Genomic DNA, 18,256 nt, shown 5'->3' with positions numbered 1-18,256 from the left:
AGAGCCACCAGGGAGAAATATTAGAGATAAAAGTGTCGGTGTGAGCAGATATTAAAATAGTTTATGTTCTTTTCAGTTGAAGACGTTGAGATTCATTCTCAGAGCTGTTAGGACTGTTTTCATGTGATAGCCCCTGGTAATGCTGAAACCTTATACAAATACAAGGCCCTGCTGTTTTGTCTAGGCACCTTCCCCAGGGGGAAAAAAAAAGCAAGCCTCCGAAGCAAGCAGGTGAATAAACAAAGAATCCTAAGACTGTCGCAGCTGAGAAGAAAATGCTACTTAAATGGAAAGGTACTTCTTCACCTCCTTATGGGTGGAGAGCCTGAGAAACATGGTGGCGACCCCATGGGTTGCAGAGAAAGGGGGTCGGCAGTGGGGAAGGTGTTCACCACATGGTCATGACAGAGGACATTTTCGTCACCTCGGGCTCCAGCCCTCTGGGCAGCTTTCCCTCAGGCCTTTCTCTTCCTACATTGTATCCCCTTGGGCCTTTGTGGGGACTCCGAGGCTTGATTTACAGAGTAGACTACATAGAGTATCCCTAATAACAGTGAGGAATGGCAAAGAAATGTTGCCGGGCCTGATGAGGTCATAAATATCGTCAGGGCCTCAAATTGGGTTGCAATATTAGGAACATACATACTGAAGAAAACAGTTTGAGTGTCCATTGGAGAGAGATGGATCGTGTTCCTTCTTCTCCCCCAAAAAGAAACCCAACAATGCTTATGGGCAGCACATCATAGTTTTCTAGTATAATAATGAGAAAGGCCCATGTGAGTGTTTTTATTTACTTATAAATTTGCATGTTGACGTGATCTGGAAAAAGATGGTTGTTTGTGGTGGAAATCTCAGCAGACCTGTAAGAGGCAGGGATTAAAAGCCTGTCTTGCTTGGCCTTCCACCCCGGGCCTGCCTATGAGCTTTCCTGCCCTTGGCTTTTCACCAGAGGCCTTCTAGGATGGTTGTGAATATGGAGCTGAGGCCTTGCTGGAGGTGTTTGCAGGATCATCTCAGGGGCTAGTGGGGTCCGTGGGGTGGTGGCTCAAGAAGTTTCCAAGAGGAGCTGGGTCAGTTTTTAAAGTTTCTCTAAAGGAATGGCGTAGTATATTCCAGAAATGTTTTTCGTGGAGTCTTGTTTTTTGGGTACAAGAAGGTATTGTTTTGCTAAGCCCTGCTCACCCTTCTCCCAAAGCAGCATGGCAACCCTGCCAGGGAGACAGGGTTGTGTGCCGTGTTTGCTTATGGTTTAAGTAGCACCAGGGATGCCGATCAGTGATGGTCCCCGACGATGGCCCTTGTTCTCAAGGCACTTGTATTAGAGGTCAGTGTGGGGGTGCAGTTCAGCAGAGAGCACAGGTTTCGCTAGATGCTACTGGAAAGGCAGGGAGGCCTTGACTGTGCTAGGACCCCGGGGGCATGGTGACACGCATCGGTTGCCCAGGTCAGTGACAGCTAAACATATTGTGATAGTTCATCTCACCAGTAAGAAAAGAAATCGCAATTAACCAATTTTCAAATACCATGTTGCCAAAATTAAAATTTTAACAACACACGGAGTCAATAAGTAATCCTGTAATAACATGAATGGTGATAGATGGAAGCCCCGAGGAATGGATAGAGGTGTTGAATCACTGTATGAGACACCTGAAATTAACATAGCACCATGTGTCAACTCTACTGCAATTGAAGAAAAATTTAATAGCACAATGTGTTGGCAGGAGTGTGAGGAAATGGCTAACTTTGAACTGTTGGAGGACGTGTAAGTGGTGGAGCCTCGAGCAGTGCAGGAATACTTAATCCGAGTATTTATCAGAAGGCTGTTGCCCTGAGACCAGCCTTCCCAGTTCTGTCCGTGTATCCAGCAGATGCATGTGCGCATGTGTGGAGTGAAAGGTGTACAGAACCACGCCTTCCCTCCTGAGGCAGTCAGATAAGAGGAGGAATAACAGAAATGCTCATCACACCCGCAGGATCCTGTGTTGGGCCTGCAGCATTGGTCTGCTACCCCACCTTCCAAACTCTCCCCTCGGCTGCTTTTTCTGCTGGTTGTATTCTCAGCTGGGTTTTCATTCCCAGCAGAGAGAGGAAGGCTCCGGCAGCGTTTGGGCTTGCCTTTTATTGGGTCACCCCTGACCTGGGAGCAGGGGAATGGAATGTCCCGTATGTTGACTGATAGTGGAGTAACTCTCTCATATATATTAAAAAAAACAGGCTCGGGCTGTATGACTCACAGCCCCTCCCACCTTCTTTTCTACCGTACGTTCCCCAGCGGATCTTTGTCCCTTGTTATGGCCATTTTACAGATGAAGCAGCAGAGTCTGAGACCTACTGTAATTTTGTATGTGGTAATCAAATCATAGTCCTCACATCCATCTTAGGAGGTAGACATGATTGGCGTTTTCCAGATGAGGAACACTTTGGTTTAGAAAGGTTCAGTGCGGGCGCCTGGGTGGCTCAGTTGGTTAAGCGACTGCCTTCGGCTCAGGTCGTGATCCTGGAGTCCCGGGATCGAGTCCCACATCGGGCTCCCTGCTCGGCAGGGAGTCTGCTTCTCCCTCTGACCCTCCCCCCTCTCATGTGCTTGCTCTCTCTCATTCTCTCTCTCTCAAATAAATAAATAAAATCTTTAAAAAAAAAAAAGAAAAAGAAAGGTTCAGTGCTTTGTCTGAAGTCAGGGCAGGTAAGTGGCAGGAGCCAAGGTGTTCGCAGAGACCCCCCCCCCGTGAAGCTCCTTGAGGTTCGGCTGGGCTGGGGTGAGGCCTGGGCCGCAGTGTTTACAGCCCCCCTGCCAGGTGACTGGAATGAGCAGTTCGCACCACCAGAAAATGATGAAGTTCACTAGGGATTTTGATGTGGTAAGATTCTGATTCCTGGTGCTTTACTTCCAGGCTGAGAGTTCTCTCTCACACTGCCAGGCCTGTCTTCATGTGAGAAACTGATTTCTGACACAAGCTTGGAAAGGATGGAAACAGCAGACAGTGGCCGGGACCCCCACGTAGGAAAGATGGGCACAGTGCCTCGAGGGTTCTAGAAAGCCCTCCATTCCCTGTCTCTGGCTGGGGGTCTTCACTGGTCAGCGGTTGTTGGCATTCCATGAGATGGCTCTAGAGGGACCTGGGGAACAGAGAGGAACTTCGGATGACTGGTTTGGGTTTGTTCTCACCTTCGAGTATTGGCTTTCTGCACTCATTCCCCAGAAAAGTTGCCCAACCAGATTGGGGAGGTGGGGGGTGGGAGCAGGAGCAAAGCTTCTCGGCAGAAATTGGAGGTAGAAATGCACAAGCAGTGGGGGCCAGAGAAGAAGAAGGGTTAGGAAGGAAAAACCCATCTTTTCGTCTTTTTTTAGCATCCTTGTAAATCAGAAGAGTTATAAAAAAGAAATTAAAAATTTAAAAACGATGTGATGAAGATTTGAGTTCATACACTTTGTTACATATGAACATTTTATTTAATATTTTTCATGGTAGATAAATGCACAGAAAGTAGGACCCCCTTTTGTTTTCCTTCCCACATGTCATGAGATTTTTGTGTTCTCTTAAGTACATTTTAAGATTAATTATGAAAATCAAATTGCCAGACACTTGAGATAGAAATGTATGTTAGTGATATTCAGAGATGTTTAAATGCTGTTTCCTCTTCTCATGGAAAAAAAAAAAAGGCAGACAGAACTTCTATTCTGGAAGCCAATATGGAAGCCACGTTAACAAACCAGAAAGCCCTCACTCCCTGCCCCTCACCCTGGGATTCCTTTGTCTGTGGTCTGAGCTCTTGGCAGAGAGAATATGAAGGGGCTGATCCTTCAGGGCAGCAACGTTGCTCTGCCTTCTAGAGACTCAGGTGTGTGAGTGAGGCCCTCTTTATCTCTTGGGTGCATCTTTGTTGCTCCCATTTAATCCAGAGAGAGCAGCATCGTATGGATTTTAAGAGGTCTTCTGAGGGATAAAAGAAGGCCCCGTGGCGATGAGTTAGTTGGTGTTCAAAACAGGAAGAGTGGGGCCAAGAGGCATTCGCTGAGGGCATGTGGTCCAGCCGGAGCTGTGCCCCACATCCCATGTGCAGGCTAACCCACGGGGCATACAAATCTCTCTCCCTCTCCTCAGGTGGGTCGTCACTGACCTACTGGGGAAACACACAGGACATCAGAGCTCAGAGCCCCTGAACCAGTGGTGCTCAAGCCAGGCTGTACATCAGAATCATATTGGGGGCCCGGAGTTGCAGAGAGAGGCTGGGTTAGGGCTTTTGCCTCCCATCTGTGGCCTGGTGTGGGTTCCAGCGACCCAGAGGACTCACTGACTTTGGCCCCAGAGCCCTCTCCAGCAGCACGGTGTTGCTCAGGTCCTGCAGTCTTCTCTTGACCTTCCCAGCAACATTCCCTTCTGGGCAGGGCGCTGGATAAGCCTACTGGTCTCCAGCACCTAGTTTTGAATAATGGAAGTTGAGTTAATGCATACTTATGTCTGTACGATGGATAATAATCTGTATTCATTATTGCACAACTAATCTGTATTATTATTAATATCTATTTATTGTTAGTATTGCAGGGGGCTTCATTCATTCATTTTTCTAATGAAAGTAGTTGCGTGGTCTAATATTCTTCCTGCCCGTCTGCATGGCCAGAGAACTAGAAGCCCATAGTTATTTCTCTGCACTGCCCTCCTGCATCTGAAACCAAGCCTTGACCTTCTCTCTCAGGCCCCTTTGTGCTATAGCAGGGATGGGAACAAAAGACTTCTATTTCACCTGGCCGGGGGCGCCAGGCAAAAGCAAAGGAATCCCTCGCCAGGCTTTGCAGTTCCCCAACAGCTCAGCTCAGAAAGCCTTTATTCTCCTCTGATATTTACTCAACACCTGACACCTCCTGGGAATCTTTAAAATTGTTCTCGAAAGAAACCACTTTGCTGCAAGTACCTATTTTTAGACTTTATAAAGCCTTGCTCTCTATCTGCCTAGCCTGCTGTTTGAAAGGCACCAGGATCTTTTGTCTTTAAAAGTTCAGCACCCTCTGGCTCATTCCCCACCCAAACCCCCCAAGCCCCGGAATGCTCTGGGGGTACATCTCTCTCTTCACTCTGACCAAAACCAAAACCACAGGTTTGACCTTTACACCAGAGTTGTTGAAATTACACAACCCAAGAGTTTTGGGGGGGGGGGGGGCGGCAGAGGGGAAAAGCGACTTTGAAGCAGTGAACCTTAGATGAAAGTGAGTATGAATTGGTAGGTCTTGGAACTCGCGATATGCCCCGGGCACCTTTAGCCTGTCTGCCGGACTGGTCTGAGTTTTGGGCCCTGCAGTTGGCTGGCCAAGTTCAGCACAGGTACGCCTGACCGTTACTATCTTAGGGTGGCAGCCAGCTACCCAGCGTGGGCACAAACCGTATAAAATGGGACTGAGACGCGGACATGGGCCTTGGCCACATTCTGGTCAGCCTGGGCTCTGTGGCCAGGGGTTTCGGCTGTTTTCTTCCCGTGAACCCGTAGGTTGTAACTAACGACGAATGTGTGACTTCGAAGGCGGTGATCCTCCAGAGAGAATCCCGAAGTCCAGGGGCAGTAGTGGATCTTCTCTCCTCTTGGCCCTTTCCTGTGCTTGTCTACCTGTGTCCTGTTCTCGCTTTCTCCCTCCCTCTCTCTGTATGGGCCCCACGGTAGCTTCAGGAGGTGACTGTCAGCCTTCTGTGACCTTCTCACGTGACCTCGGGATCTCAGAAACAAGAAGAACCAGAAAACCAGTTAAGCAGAGGCATGCAGGCGGTATTTTGGAACAATCAGATAATGATAGAAATGTATTAAGATGACCTAAGGATGTCTGTGTGGAAATCAGGAAACTGTAATTTTTACAACCAAATGGTACCTTGTGGCATGCAAATATTCGGAGAGCTGCTTGCAAGCACGTAGACCTCTTTCCCCCTTTTGCATATAGAATCTCCCCTGTAGCTGACGGGCTTCGGAGCCTTTCCTCAGGGCAACCTGGAATACTGTCTCCTGGGCCACGGTCCTCAGGAAGACAAATACAGTGTTTACTAACCTACTTTGAAGTTGGCCTTTTTTTGGTCCACAGTAGGACTTCCTGAATAAAAGTTTTGATTCATGTTATTAAATTTAAAGTAGATAAATTAAATATTTCATGTGGAATTCTCTTAAAATTAAAACTCCCGGTAAAACCAACCAAGTGTTCCTTGAGGCAAAATGTTTCTAAAATTGGACATACACATACATACACACATAGAAGAGCTTGAAATGGGCTCACAATAAAATGTTAACACCATTATCAGGTTGGTAGAGTTACCAGTTTTTTTATGTATATATATATATATTTTAAAGATTTTATTTATTCATTTGAGACACAGAGATACAGAGACAGAGAGAGAGCATGAGCAGGGAGAGAGGCAGAGGGAGAGGGAGAAGCAGGCTCCTCGCTGAGCCAGGAGCCTGATGTGGGGCTCGATCCCAGGACTCTGGGATCATGACCTGAGCCGAAGGCAGACGCTTAACCGACTGAGCCACCCAGGCACCCCTTTTTTATATTTTCTAAATTTTCTGCAGTAGGTATATTATTGAATGTTGTCAGTATACTGAAAGAAAAATGTGCATGCCTGATGATATAGCCAACACACTTCAGAAGGAACTCCTCCTAAGAAAATAGTGAGGTATGTATTATATTCTTACATGTATATTCTAAGGATATGTATGTGCAATACATGTTTTATAAAATATTTATATTTTACATATATATCCAAAGAATTAAGCTTTAATGATGAAGCTGGCAGGGAGCAAGAATATCCTGTCGCCTTCAAGGTCCTGCTAGCCAGACTAAAAATCAAATTGACATAAGACAGATTAACAGAAGAAAATCAAATTTAGTAAGGTAAGTAAGGGGAATTCACACAGACATGGAAATTCCAAAGACAGGCACAGTGAGGTGTATGTGTCCTTCTGAGCTAAGGAGAAGGGGGTGTGGCGGGTGGGGGTTCTGGGACTGCCAAGGGAAGGACAGGGAGATGAAAAAGAGCAAATGTTTGCTGGGCCTCTCAGAAACATTGGGACACAGAGGATTTGATCAAACAGGACTTGCTAGGTTCCTCCCTGTCTACCAAACCTAGGTCACAGAATAATGTGGTTATCTATGGTGATTGCTCTCTTCCTGGAGCAAGTCCTCTAATTCTTTTTAGGTAGTTGTGGGGGAGGTAAAGAGCTTTTCCTGAATCTACAAGGTTTTGATTGTTTCTTATTTTTTATTTTCTTACTTTTTTTTTTTTTAAAGATTATATTTATTTGACAGAGCAGGAGAGCACAAGCAGGGGAGAGAGGCAGAGGGAAAGGGAGAGCGGCACTCTATCCCAGGACCCCGGGATCGTGACCTGAGCCAAAGGCAGTCGCTTAACCAACTGAGCCACCCAGGTGCCCCTGCTTTTTATTTTTTTAAATTTTTAAAGATTTTATTTATTTGAGAGAGAGAATGCATAAGCGGGGAAGAGGGAGAGGGAGAAGCAGGCTCCCCACTGAGCAGGGAGCCCGATGTGGGGCTCAATCCCAGGACCCTGAGATTATGACCTGAGCCAAAAGCATTTTTAACTCAAAATGATCTTCATGTCAAAGCAGTATATTTGGGGACAGACTTCCCTTGGCCCCTATAAAGCAGTGTTTATCATAATAGAGTTCAAACAATCTGAAATAGTTTAATTGTAGTAGATCTCTAAAATGGAATAGTACAAAACCTTAATTAAAAATGATGCGGGTATGTGATGACATGGAAACCTATGCAATGAAAAAGTAAGTTACAGATTGATTTGTATAATTTGTTCCCATCTTTTTGTAAGAAACCTACACAAAAACAAATATAGGCGATCTGAAAGGATAGTAACATATACTGATGTGTTAATAGTGTTAGGGGGATTCCCGGGTGTTCATTTTCTTCCTTCACGTGTGTATGTGTGTGTGTGTGATTTTCCTGTAAAGAATCTACATTGCTTTCGTAAAGATTGGAAAAGTTTCAGTTTTAGAAAATAAAATTGCCTCTTTAGTGCGTGAGAACCTGTGATTTGAACCTCAGAATAGACCTTTTAGCCCGGTGATTTAAATCCATCTTCTTGCACCTTTAAGAGAATTAACACAATGAGGGGTGCCTGGGTGGCTCAGTTGTTAAGCATCTGCCTTTGGCTCAGGTCATGATCTCAGGGTCCTGGGATCGAGCCCCACATCGGGCTCCTTGCTTGGCGGGAAGCCTGCTTCTCCCTCTCCCACTCCCCCTTCTTGTGTTCTCTCTCGCTGTGTCTCTCTCTGTCAAATAAATAAATAAAATCTTAAAAAAAAAAGAACACAATGATAAAGAGAGCTTACTCTGACAAATCCAGTAGCTGAGTCAACTACTGATAATTATAATGGCTGAGATTTTTAATTGCCATTTGTATCGATGAATACTTCTGTTTTTTCTTGTATGTTTGGATTTTTCTAGCATGTTTGGATTTTTCTAGCAGAAGCGGCAGTGCTGTTTACCACACTTTATTGAAGATGAGAAGCTTGATCTTTGTAATGGGAAGCTAAATAATGAAGCTTGTTCAGAATGGTGTTCAAGGAAGTGAGCCTAGAGGCGCTCTGATGGTGGCTGCTGTTTCGGAGTTCAGAAGCTGTTTCTCTGTTTATTTGGGTTTTGCAGCTGAGTTCCCTGGGCTGAGGCTGTTAGAAGACTGGCTCCAGGATAATTGGTAAATGACTAAGAAAGACATTGGCCTTATTCTCTAGCTTAAAGTTTTATTGGTGAGATGGGCTCATTAGAAAAGTTACATGAGGGGCGCCTGGGTGGCTCAGTTCGTTAAGCGTCTGCCTTTGGCTCACGTCATGATCCCAGGGTGCTGGGATCGACCCCCGCGGTGGGCTCCCTGCTCAGTGGGGAGCCTGCTTCTCCCTCTCCCCGCCCCGTTAGGCTCGCTCTCCTGCTCACTCTCTAATAAATAAATACAATCTTTAAAAAAAGTTACATTAATCTAGAACTTGGTGGACAAGCTAAGTGCTAAATTGTGTGCACAGAGGACAAGTGTTGAAGGCTTCAGGAAAATAAGACCTGGATGGGCAGGGAGAGGCCGACCCTTCCATCCCAGAAGCCCCAGTGCCAGCATGGGGTACTTGATAACTGGAAGCAGCTTGCTGAATGACACAGCATCTGAGTTGGGTTTTTAAGCCTGGGCTCCTAAATATGTGAGCCTGCATCGTGAAACCGTAGGACAAGGGACTGTGCCTTACATACGAGCATTCTGGGATCGAGAGATTACATTCGTGCTCAGGATCGCAAATGATTCGCAGTCGTCAGCAGTATGGACTTCGTGTCAGGTGCCCATTGATTTAACAACTAGGGAAGAGGGTGGGCACGTTCCTCTACTACTTTCCTACGAGAGACTTGCTGAGTTCAGAAAGGTGAAGATGTTAAGTTGCCTGAAATCAAGGAAAGAAGGTGGTTAATGGCATCGTTAGGGTTAGTTTGCAGGTCTCCTGACTCCTGGCTTATCCGGTCTAGTGATTCATGCTAGCCCTTTGACGGTGGACTGCTCACTGTGATGGTTTTCACCGGGTTGCCCTGATGTGCTCCAGTTCATTTGTTTCCTGCCTCGCTGAACGCAAGGCTTGGGGCTTTTTGCTGGGTTAGTTTGTGGGGATGCAGCTCAGAGGCACTTGCATCTTTCAGTGGGACTTAGTAACTGTCTCTTCTTGTCCAAGGTGCTGAGCTGGGAGCCAAGGAACACAGAGTTTGGGGCCTCTAGGAATTTGTCATCAACTGCTGATTTGAGCTCAGTGTGGCCCTTGAACATGGGGCACCGATTTCCAGACATTTAAAAACGGGGGGATGTGTTAATGCATGGAGTTGTCTTTCTGCCTGCTTGCTTCATTTCTGATTGTTTTAAAGACTCAGTATGTATGTTGGCTATTGTCCTGTTCCAACACAGCGCAGCCGCCTCTGGGGCCTTGGGGGCGTGCCTGCGTCAGGTACCGAGGTTTCTAAAGTAAAGTGGCTGACGAGAGAACAAGGCCAGTGTCGTGGGTGCTGGGGGGGGGGGGGGGAGATAGATGGACTGTGTTTCTTGATCAAAGCTATTTTACCTCATTTTATCTTTTTGCCAGTTTATATAAATGGAATTTAGGAAAGAGCTAATTGTAATGCTGGCGAGCTATTTTATATATGAGAGGGTACATTTGATTGGAAGACAACATCCTGAAATACACCTCTTGAATTAATCTCGTACAGGCATACCTTGCTTTATTGGGCTTTACAGATACTGCTTCTTACCACAAAGTGAAGGTTTGTAGCAACCCTGCATCAAGCAAGGCTGTTGGTGTTGTTTTTCCAACAGCATTTGGTCACTGTTGTGTGTCTGTCACATTTTGGTCATTCTCCCAATACTTCAGACTTATAGTATTTATGAAGGTGATCTGTGATCCATGGTTATGACTCACTGAAAGCTCAGATGATGGTCAGCACTTTTTAGCAAAGAAATGTTTTTTTTTTAATTTTTAAAAAGAATTTGACAGAGCGCGCGCGTGCGAGAGAGCGCACGAGTGGGGAGCAGAGGCAAAGGAGAAGCAGACTCCCCACTGGGCGGGGAGCCCGGCTCAGGGCTCGATCCCAGGACCCCGGGATCTTGACCTGAGCCAAAGGCAGATGCTTAACTGAGCCACCCAGGCGTCCTTCAATAAAGTATTTTTAACTTAAGGTATGTGCATTGTTTTTTTGTTTTTTTTTTTTAAATGTTATTGTGTGTATATAATAAGACTACAGTATAGTGTAAACAGACCTTTTATGTGCACTGAGAAACAAAAAAATTCATTTGATTCCCTTTATTTTGATGCTTGCTTTACTGTGGTGGTCTGGAACGGAACCTGAAATGTCTCAGAGGTACACCTGTAGAAAAGAAAGCTAAATTTCGGTCGGGTAATTAATTTTATAATTGTTGCAAATAGCCTATTGAGGTGATGTGGGTAAAGCGGGAAGGACATTTTACATAGTATAAAGTCCTGGAAATTCTTACCTGCATTAGTAAGTAAAGGAGGCATCTTCGTTTATACTCGAAGCAGCTGCTACACATCTGGTCACCCAGGCCTTTCACAGCTGCCTATCAAACCTGCGTGCACTGTCTTCCCCGGGTACTTGCTTAGAAATCCCTAATACTCTTTTAGAGCATATCCCAGTGAGACCTCTTAAATGTGAATTTTCCAGTTTCTTCTCTGTGGACCTCACTTCTTCTGGCATATTTTTCCTGAGGTGGCCGGTCACCTGCTTTTGGGAGCCTCCTGGACCTAAATATATTCACCAGGGATCGATGAAGTCTTTGGAGGAGTGAAGTGGTTGGGAGCATGTTTTCAAATGTTACCTGATTGGCCATTCTTTGTGACCTGATTTTTCCAGCCCATTCTGTCCTCCAGCTGCACAGAACAACTCCCCTGAACCCACCCGAGTCCTGCTCACTGGCCAGGGCCCGCCTCAAAGGCTGCCTCTTTTTCATCATGTCCCGGGTCTTCATCTGGCCTCTTTCCTTGGTAGAGATGCCTGCCTCATATTTTCCAGTTGGCCCTTGGCTGTTACGTTTTGGGAACATAGTGGCTCTTTGCTTCTCTTTTCTCTGTCTTGGGGACTTTATTCTTTGTAACCAAATCACCAGGTGTTGGATCAGAGAGAGAAGCGATAGGGAAGAACAGAACTTTTAACCTTCCCCTTGTAATTAGTAGCCTGATCAGAAGTCTGTGGAAAAAGAGGAGGGTGGGGAAGAAGATGTGCTGGGGAAGAAAGAACAATGGCCAAACCTGTTTTCAGAAAGTCAGTGAAGCAGGAATGCCAACCAGTCTCCTTTAGAAGGATGGGTTGAAGGTGGTGTGGGGCTCATGACTGCAATATGCACGAGCCGCCACCAGATGGTGACGGCAGCTTCTTGGCCCCAGCAGGACTCTGGGACTCTGGGCCTCCCCCTCCCATCGAAGGTCTCTGGAAGCATAGCATTGATGGGGCTTACTCATGCCATTGTCGTTCCTATCAAAGAGTAGAATCCTAAGCAGCCCCTGAATTCCATTTTAAGAAATCATTGCCTTTTAAAAGGAAGCATTAAAGAAAAAGACTTCTGGCTGAGTTAAGTGCCTGTCTTTTCCCTCAACACTAATGACTCCTAGAAGTGAGCATGTGCATGTTCTTGGCCCCGAAGTGGGACATTACAAGGAATTTGGGTCAGAAACCTCCTCTGACTCGGGCTGCAGGTTGGTATACCTGTCATGGTTTGGGTCGAGGGGCCACATGATTTCGCTTTGACCTTCGGATGCTAAAATGATGTTTACATCGGCCTCCCTAACAACCTGTTGGAGACATTGGTCAAAATAGAGAGTAGGAGAAGCATCTTTTGCTACTGGACATGTGTTGGATTGGTTTTTAAACTGAGGGGAGGTCACAGGGGTGGCTGTGGTTGATTTAGGACAGTACTGTTAACAGCCGCTTTTGGGAGGGTACATGAATGTGGGTGGGGCTCAGGCCTGTTGACCTTGAACTGCTGGTTTCTGCCCCCAGGATCTCATTCCTCATATGCTCATTCCATATAGAGGAGGGCAACTGAGCAATTATTTAAACACGAGTATCCAGAAGGATTTCTTCATTTCCTTGAATGTCCTTCCTTTCAACATTGGCATGAACATTTAGGGGGAAATGCCATTAATTTTCAAAAAGGGACATTCCGTGTGCCTTGGGGTTCTTAAAGTCCCAGGGTCCCCTTGGCTAGGCTGGGTGTGCGCTCTTCTTCCTGTAAGTCAGCTGTTAACTTTCCCGTTCTGTTGTGGGGGCAGTGTTGCGGGACCTGTCTTGTGTTTTGTGTCTCTTGAATCCACAAAGTTCCTCCTATAGCCATTGGTTCTGCTGCCTCAGATGAGCGGCTTCCTCTCTTCCCCACATTTGAATTTGCTCCTGATTTGATCGAGGCGCAGGCATCCGCAGTAGCTTCCAGCCCAGACAGGCTTCGGCACAGCACCAACCGGTATGGCTCGAGGGTGTCTGGGGTGGGTGGCTCTCCGTGGGGCCCTACCTGGGCGGTAGCTGCTGCAGAACCCTCCCCTGGAAGCACCTCCCAGGGAGTGCAGAGCCTCCCGCCCCAGGCTGCTGATCACCTGTCAACAGGGGGAACCGGCAGAGACCAGGATTTCTCCTCACTGCTGCTGTTGTTAGGGGAAACAGACAACCATCTGCATCTACACCAGCCTCGCTCTGTCTCTCTCCCCTTTAAAAGGAGGTCTTCCTGCCCAGGATCTGGTAAGCGCCACAAAGGGTTCTGTTTTCCTTGGTTAACATCAGGAGAACATTCTCTTACAGTGGATTTGTTAGCTTTAATCTAAATTGGATCAGAATTGGGGGAATTATTTGATCCCTTTTGTGTCTGTTAAACATGTTTTGCATGCTGCAAGAATCAAAGTATATACAGTGAAACATTTTAATTACGTGTTTAACCTATGTCGTCTGGTTTGAGACCTTTTTTTTTTCCCCAAGCTCTGAAAAACTATTCTAGATATTGCTCTTCCACCCCCCCCACCCTTTTATGAATAAATTACTGCATTTGTCATCACTGTGTTCCTGAAATGTCAAAAATAGACACAGTGAAGGATCTGTCATGCAGAGTTCGGAAATTTGGTACAAAACTCCAGGTGACATGAGGATAGATCTTTTATTTAAAATGTTTTCTTTTTAGACTTCATCGTTAAGTTCAATTTAAACATAGCAAATGCAGCCGGCTAGGTCATGGTGGGACAGGCGTATCCCTTTATTGTTTTAGATTTACCTCTTGAGATACAAACACCTCCCTTACTTGTTTTATAACCTTTATAGGAAATGCTTGAGGATTAGTCACATGACTCCTAACTTTAGTTTTCACTTGTGTTCACACAGATTAAATGATTTTGCTCTTCTGTGGATGGATATTCAGTTAGGAACTTTTCAGAATTATAGATCAGGTGCCTGATATCTTTTCCCCACATTTTCTAGTCTCCAGACATACAGACTTGTATTCCCTTATAGATAAAATAAAACTGGCACTTAGATTTTCTGGACTCTAAGTTAAAAGAGTACTCGTGCTAAACGTCATTAAAAATACGTATAGAGATTAATCTCCAGGAGTCCGTTGTCTGTCCGTTTCAGATTAATCTTCCTAGCAAGAATTAGTGTGGTTCTACTTTTTTTCTTTCCCCCTCTTTGTACTTCGGTCACAGATAATGCTTTCCGGCAAATATGTAATTGGAGGGAAATTGAATTATGTAATACTGGGATGGAAAAGCAGGGCAGTGCTTGCTCTTTTTGGGTGAGTCCCTAACAAGAAACTCTCAGGCTGCCTCCGACAAAGGATGGCAGTGGAACTGGTGCTGATCTCTGAGCTGTGGAGGAGGGTGTGCGAGGGAGGAAGCCTGAGCCTGTGTAGCTGCTTGAAGCATGTCAGAAAGAACACTTGTCAGAAGTCTTCAAAACCATGGCTGTCTGTAATGTGTGAAATTGAACTTCTGACCCTGTTTGCTAGATGGCGACTTCTGGTTTTGCGTGAGAAGTGAGTGGTATTGGGTCCCTGGATGTGGAAGAAAAGGCAGAGCTGCCTAATGAAGAGGGACGTGCAGTCCTTGTTTTGTGTGGCTCTAAACTGTGGAGTCGAAACCATCACCTTAAAAAGGAGAGGTTTCCACCAAGAAACGGAAAATTGGAGACACAAAGTCTGCACACCTTACCTGTTTATAATTCCTTACCTGTAAACTCATTTGCATGCGAGGTGACAGTTATACCTCATAAGGGATAAGGAAGAACAGAAAATAAATCTCAGAGAATTAACTGCAGCTCTGGGTGGAGAACATTCTGGAAGGAAAGAAAGAAGTGCGCCCCCCCACCCCTCGCCAGATGCCCCTGTTGGGTTCTGCTCCTTCTGTGCCATTGAGGTGCCCTTCTCCTGAAGTGACCCAAATGCTGTGTTTGGCAACAAGAGGCTGGGACTTTATCTAAATGCATTTTTTCAGCTTGTGAACTCTCATTCTTTGCCAAGAGGCCCAAGCGCCTGGTTAATGATCTTTAATGTAAATGATCCTATGCCATGATTAACGTTTAGCTTGGTTAGTACCACACAGGCTGAACTCCCTAGTCCTCCCCTGTGACTTATCCTCTGCCAGCCATCTGCCCACCTGTAGAAACTGGGCACAGCCAGTTCTTTCTTTATGTGTTCTCTTTCCCTGGGGGTGGCTGGGCTGTAGGGGGGCGAATTTGGTGTGAGCCAGATGAGGTGGAACCAAAGATATTCAGGGGAAGGGAGCAGCTGCAGAGCATGCTGTGCAGTGGAGGGCTCCAGAAATCCAGAGACCCATCTAGAGAGCCTTTGTGCTGAGCCTGCTTTAGGGAGGGCTGCTCACACATTTGTTCAGGGGGTGGTGATGTGGGGAGAGCCACATCTCCCAGCCCAGGTGCAGACTGCCTGGGCCTCTAAGCCACCCTGGCAACCATCTGCACTCCTCCCCTTCTTCTGAGAGGACATGCACTGGCTTCCCTTCTCGAAGGAAAGAGGCCTTGGGATGGCGTTGGAGCTACAGGTTGGATAGAGTTAGCTGTTTTCTTCTGACCTAAATATGTGGTGGTGGTGAGTTGTACACATTCACACTGAACACCTAGAAGAAGAAAAAGCTTCCATAACCACAAAAATGAGGAATGTCTTTTTTAAATGATTTTTAAGAAACCGCTTTTGCAGCCAGTTAGGCACCAAACCTGCAATCTCTCAGGTTTCCCTGAAGAACTTCCTCGTCCTGTTTCACTGTTGATGATAGAAATATTCCTCTCGGGGCGCCTGGGTGGCTCAGTCCGGTAAGCGTCTGCCTTCGGCTTAGGTCATGATTCCAGGGTTTTGGGATCGAGCCCCACATCGGGCTCCCTGCTCAATGGGAAGCCTGCTTCTCCCTCTGCCCCTCCCTCTGCTTGTGCTCTCTCTCTCTCTCGCTATGTCTCTCTCTCTCTCTCGTTCTCTCAAATAAATAAAATCTTAAAAAAAAAAAAAAAGTAGTATTCCTCTCCTCTCCACCCCCAAATTTAAGCTGAGTGACATGTTGGAAAGCTCCGGACATTAGCCTGAGGTGTTTATGAGGCACACACTCAAATTAGCTTTCTTCTTTGCTTGGCCTTAATCTTCTTTTAGGGAATGGGGTCTGTGTTAATCGGTGGTGGCAAATGGCCCTTGGGTGGTGCGCCCGTGGTCCTCTGAGGTGGAATGTGGGTAGGGTGGGTGGCACCCAGTGGTCATGACTCGTTGGGTTTGGCTTCTTTCCCAGACCACGTTCTGCCTTGTGCTTGGTTGGTTCGGCTGCTGCGTGTAGAATCTGATGTTTACTTTGGAATCCTGGGATGGAAAGGATTAAGAATGATTTCTAACCCCAATTCCTTGATTCTGGGGCATTATCAAGTCTATACATTATGTTTAGTTACTGTTTTAAAAAAAGTGCTAACTGAAGAGTGGAGGGAAAAACCAAATTTTGCTTCTTTAGCCTTTTGGCTAAGATCACCGTGTAGTATCTGTTCTTACCAAATTTTGCTGCTTTAGTCATTCACGGTGATTATGTTTTCTGAGGTAAATACTGGTACGTATGGACCAGTTACAGGTTTTTAAAATGTTGTTTAATTACATTGAAATCTTAGGTTACGATTGAAATCATATTGTATTTATTTATATATATCATGAATTACTTTAAGGCAGAGGTGCTCAGCCAGGGACAGTCTTGCTGCTTACCTCCCAGGGGACATGGCAGTGTCTGGAGACATTTTTGACTGTCCTTTAGTGGGGACAGGCCAGGGATGCCGCTCGGTCTTCATAGTGCACGGGACAGCCCTCCATCACAAAGAAGGGTCTAACCAAAGTGTCAATACTGTCAGGGTACTTGCTATCAATAAGGGATGAACAAAGTTTAAAAGGCCACAGAAAATCTGAACTCTCTGGGTAGCCTCTCCACGAAGGAGTTAAAGCTAGTTGTTTGTTGTTGTTTTGCCGAAGTGCTCAACTGGGCCTGGTTGAATTAACGAATTAATGGATCATGTGGTACATAGCTCCAAAGCTTCGAGACAGTAAAATGTCTTTCTTGTAAGTTCAGATTACTGGCAGAGGGTCTTATTTAATGTAATGTATTTAGTAGTGACTGGATCGTTTGCTCGTACCATCAGCCTGCTGGGAGGATTTCTGTTCCCCGTCAGGCGGGAGAAGCTCTCGGCTTGTGGGATCGCTCGGTGGCAGCTGGTGGGGAGACCTGGTTGTGGTCATGTCTCAGAGGCCTTCTGTGGCCAATGGCAGGATCAGGTGTCCCTGCTGCTAACCTCACTGGGCTGTTGGTGACCGAAATGAGAAGACAGTGTGGCATTTTCAATGCAGAAGGGGATTTCAAGAATCAGTTTAGTCTAACACGTTCTCCTTTGAGATGGACTCGAGCCCAGAAAGGTGGGCTTCCTTTTCTAACCATGCTGACATGGTTTCTCCCTCCCTGTTTCAGTTCTTAGGGCAATTTTTGCCTCATCACTTAATGAATTAGCTTCCAGTTAATCATTACTGTGCTCACCTCCTCCACACTAGCCGTCATCCTGCCCTGCTCTTTGAAATCTTTCAGGTTCCCTTTTTATGCTTTCACTTTTCAACTCCTTCATTTGCTCGAACTAACTTTGGGGATGGGGCAGTGGCTAGCATGCCTTTGGGGCCCAGCGGTACCCACAGAAGTATGTTTCTGACTCCAGGAGCTCTTTGTTGCCCTGATTTCAGTGACACATAAGCTTAGCATGACTGACCAGCCTTACTATCTGAACCTGACTCCACACTGGTGTTCTTCATATCATAATTCGTTTTGCACACATGGAAATTCATGACCCATTTGACAGGTTCTCTAAGATGGTGGTTACGGGAGCTATATAGATCAAGGCTGGTCTGTTGAAGAGCTGACTCTTGATGCAGTGTTTCATCCAATATTTGCATTTTTTTGGCTTTGAGAAGTATCATTTTAGTCCTTTATCCTTGTATTTGTCATATTTGCTTAAATAGCCTTCCTGTGGTGAATTTTAAATTGTGAGAAAATCAAAATTGCATTCTGGAACAGGAAAAAGGACATTAGGAAAAAACAGGAAATCTGAATAAAGCATGGATTTCAGTTAATAATAATGTATCAACCTTGATTCATTAATTGTAACAAATGTACCATACTAATGTAAAATTTGATAATGGGGGAAACCAGATGATGTGGTATATGGGGACTC

At 45.8% G+C, this 18,256-nt stretch overlaps 1 protein-coding gene and 1 pseudogene across 2 annotated transcripts in view; both read left to right on the top strand.

Annotated features, from left to right (window-relative positions):
• NEDD4L (NEDD4 like E3 ubiquitin protein ligase) overlaps nucleotides 1-18,256 on the top strand; it is a 335,624-nt gene that overhangs the window by 124,098 nt on the left and 193,270 nt on the right. The window lies entirely within an intron of this gene.
• Nucleotides 16,500-16,661, top strand: LOC118004820 (annotated as a pseudogene).

Source organism: Mirounga leonina, unplaced genomic scaffold, assembly GCF_011800145.1.
Source record: "Mirounga leonina isolate KUSES-001 unplaced genomic scaffold, KU_Mleo_1.0 Mir_93, whole genome shotgun sequence".
Taxonomy (NCBI): Eukaryota; Metazoa; Chordata; class Mammalia; order Carnivora; family Phocidae; genus Mirounga; species Mirounga leonina.
Note: the sequence above shows the minus strand (reverse complement) of the source record. Positions and strands in the feature narration are given on the sequence as shown.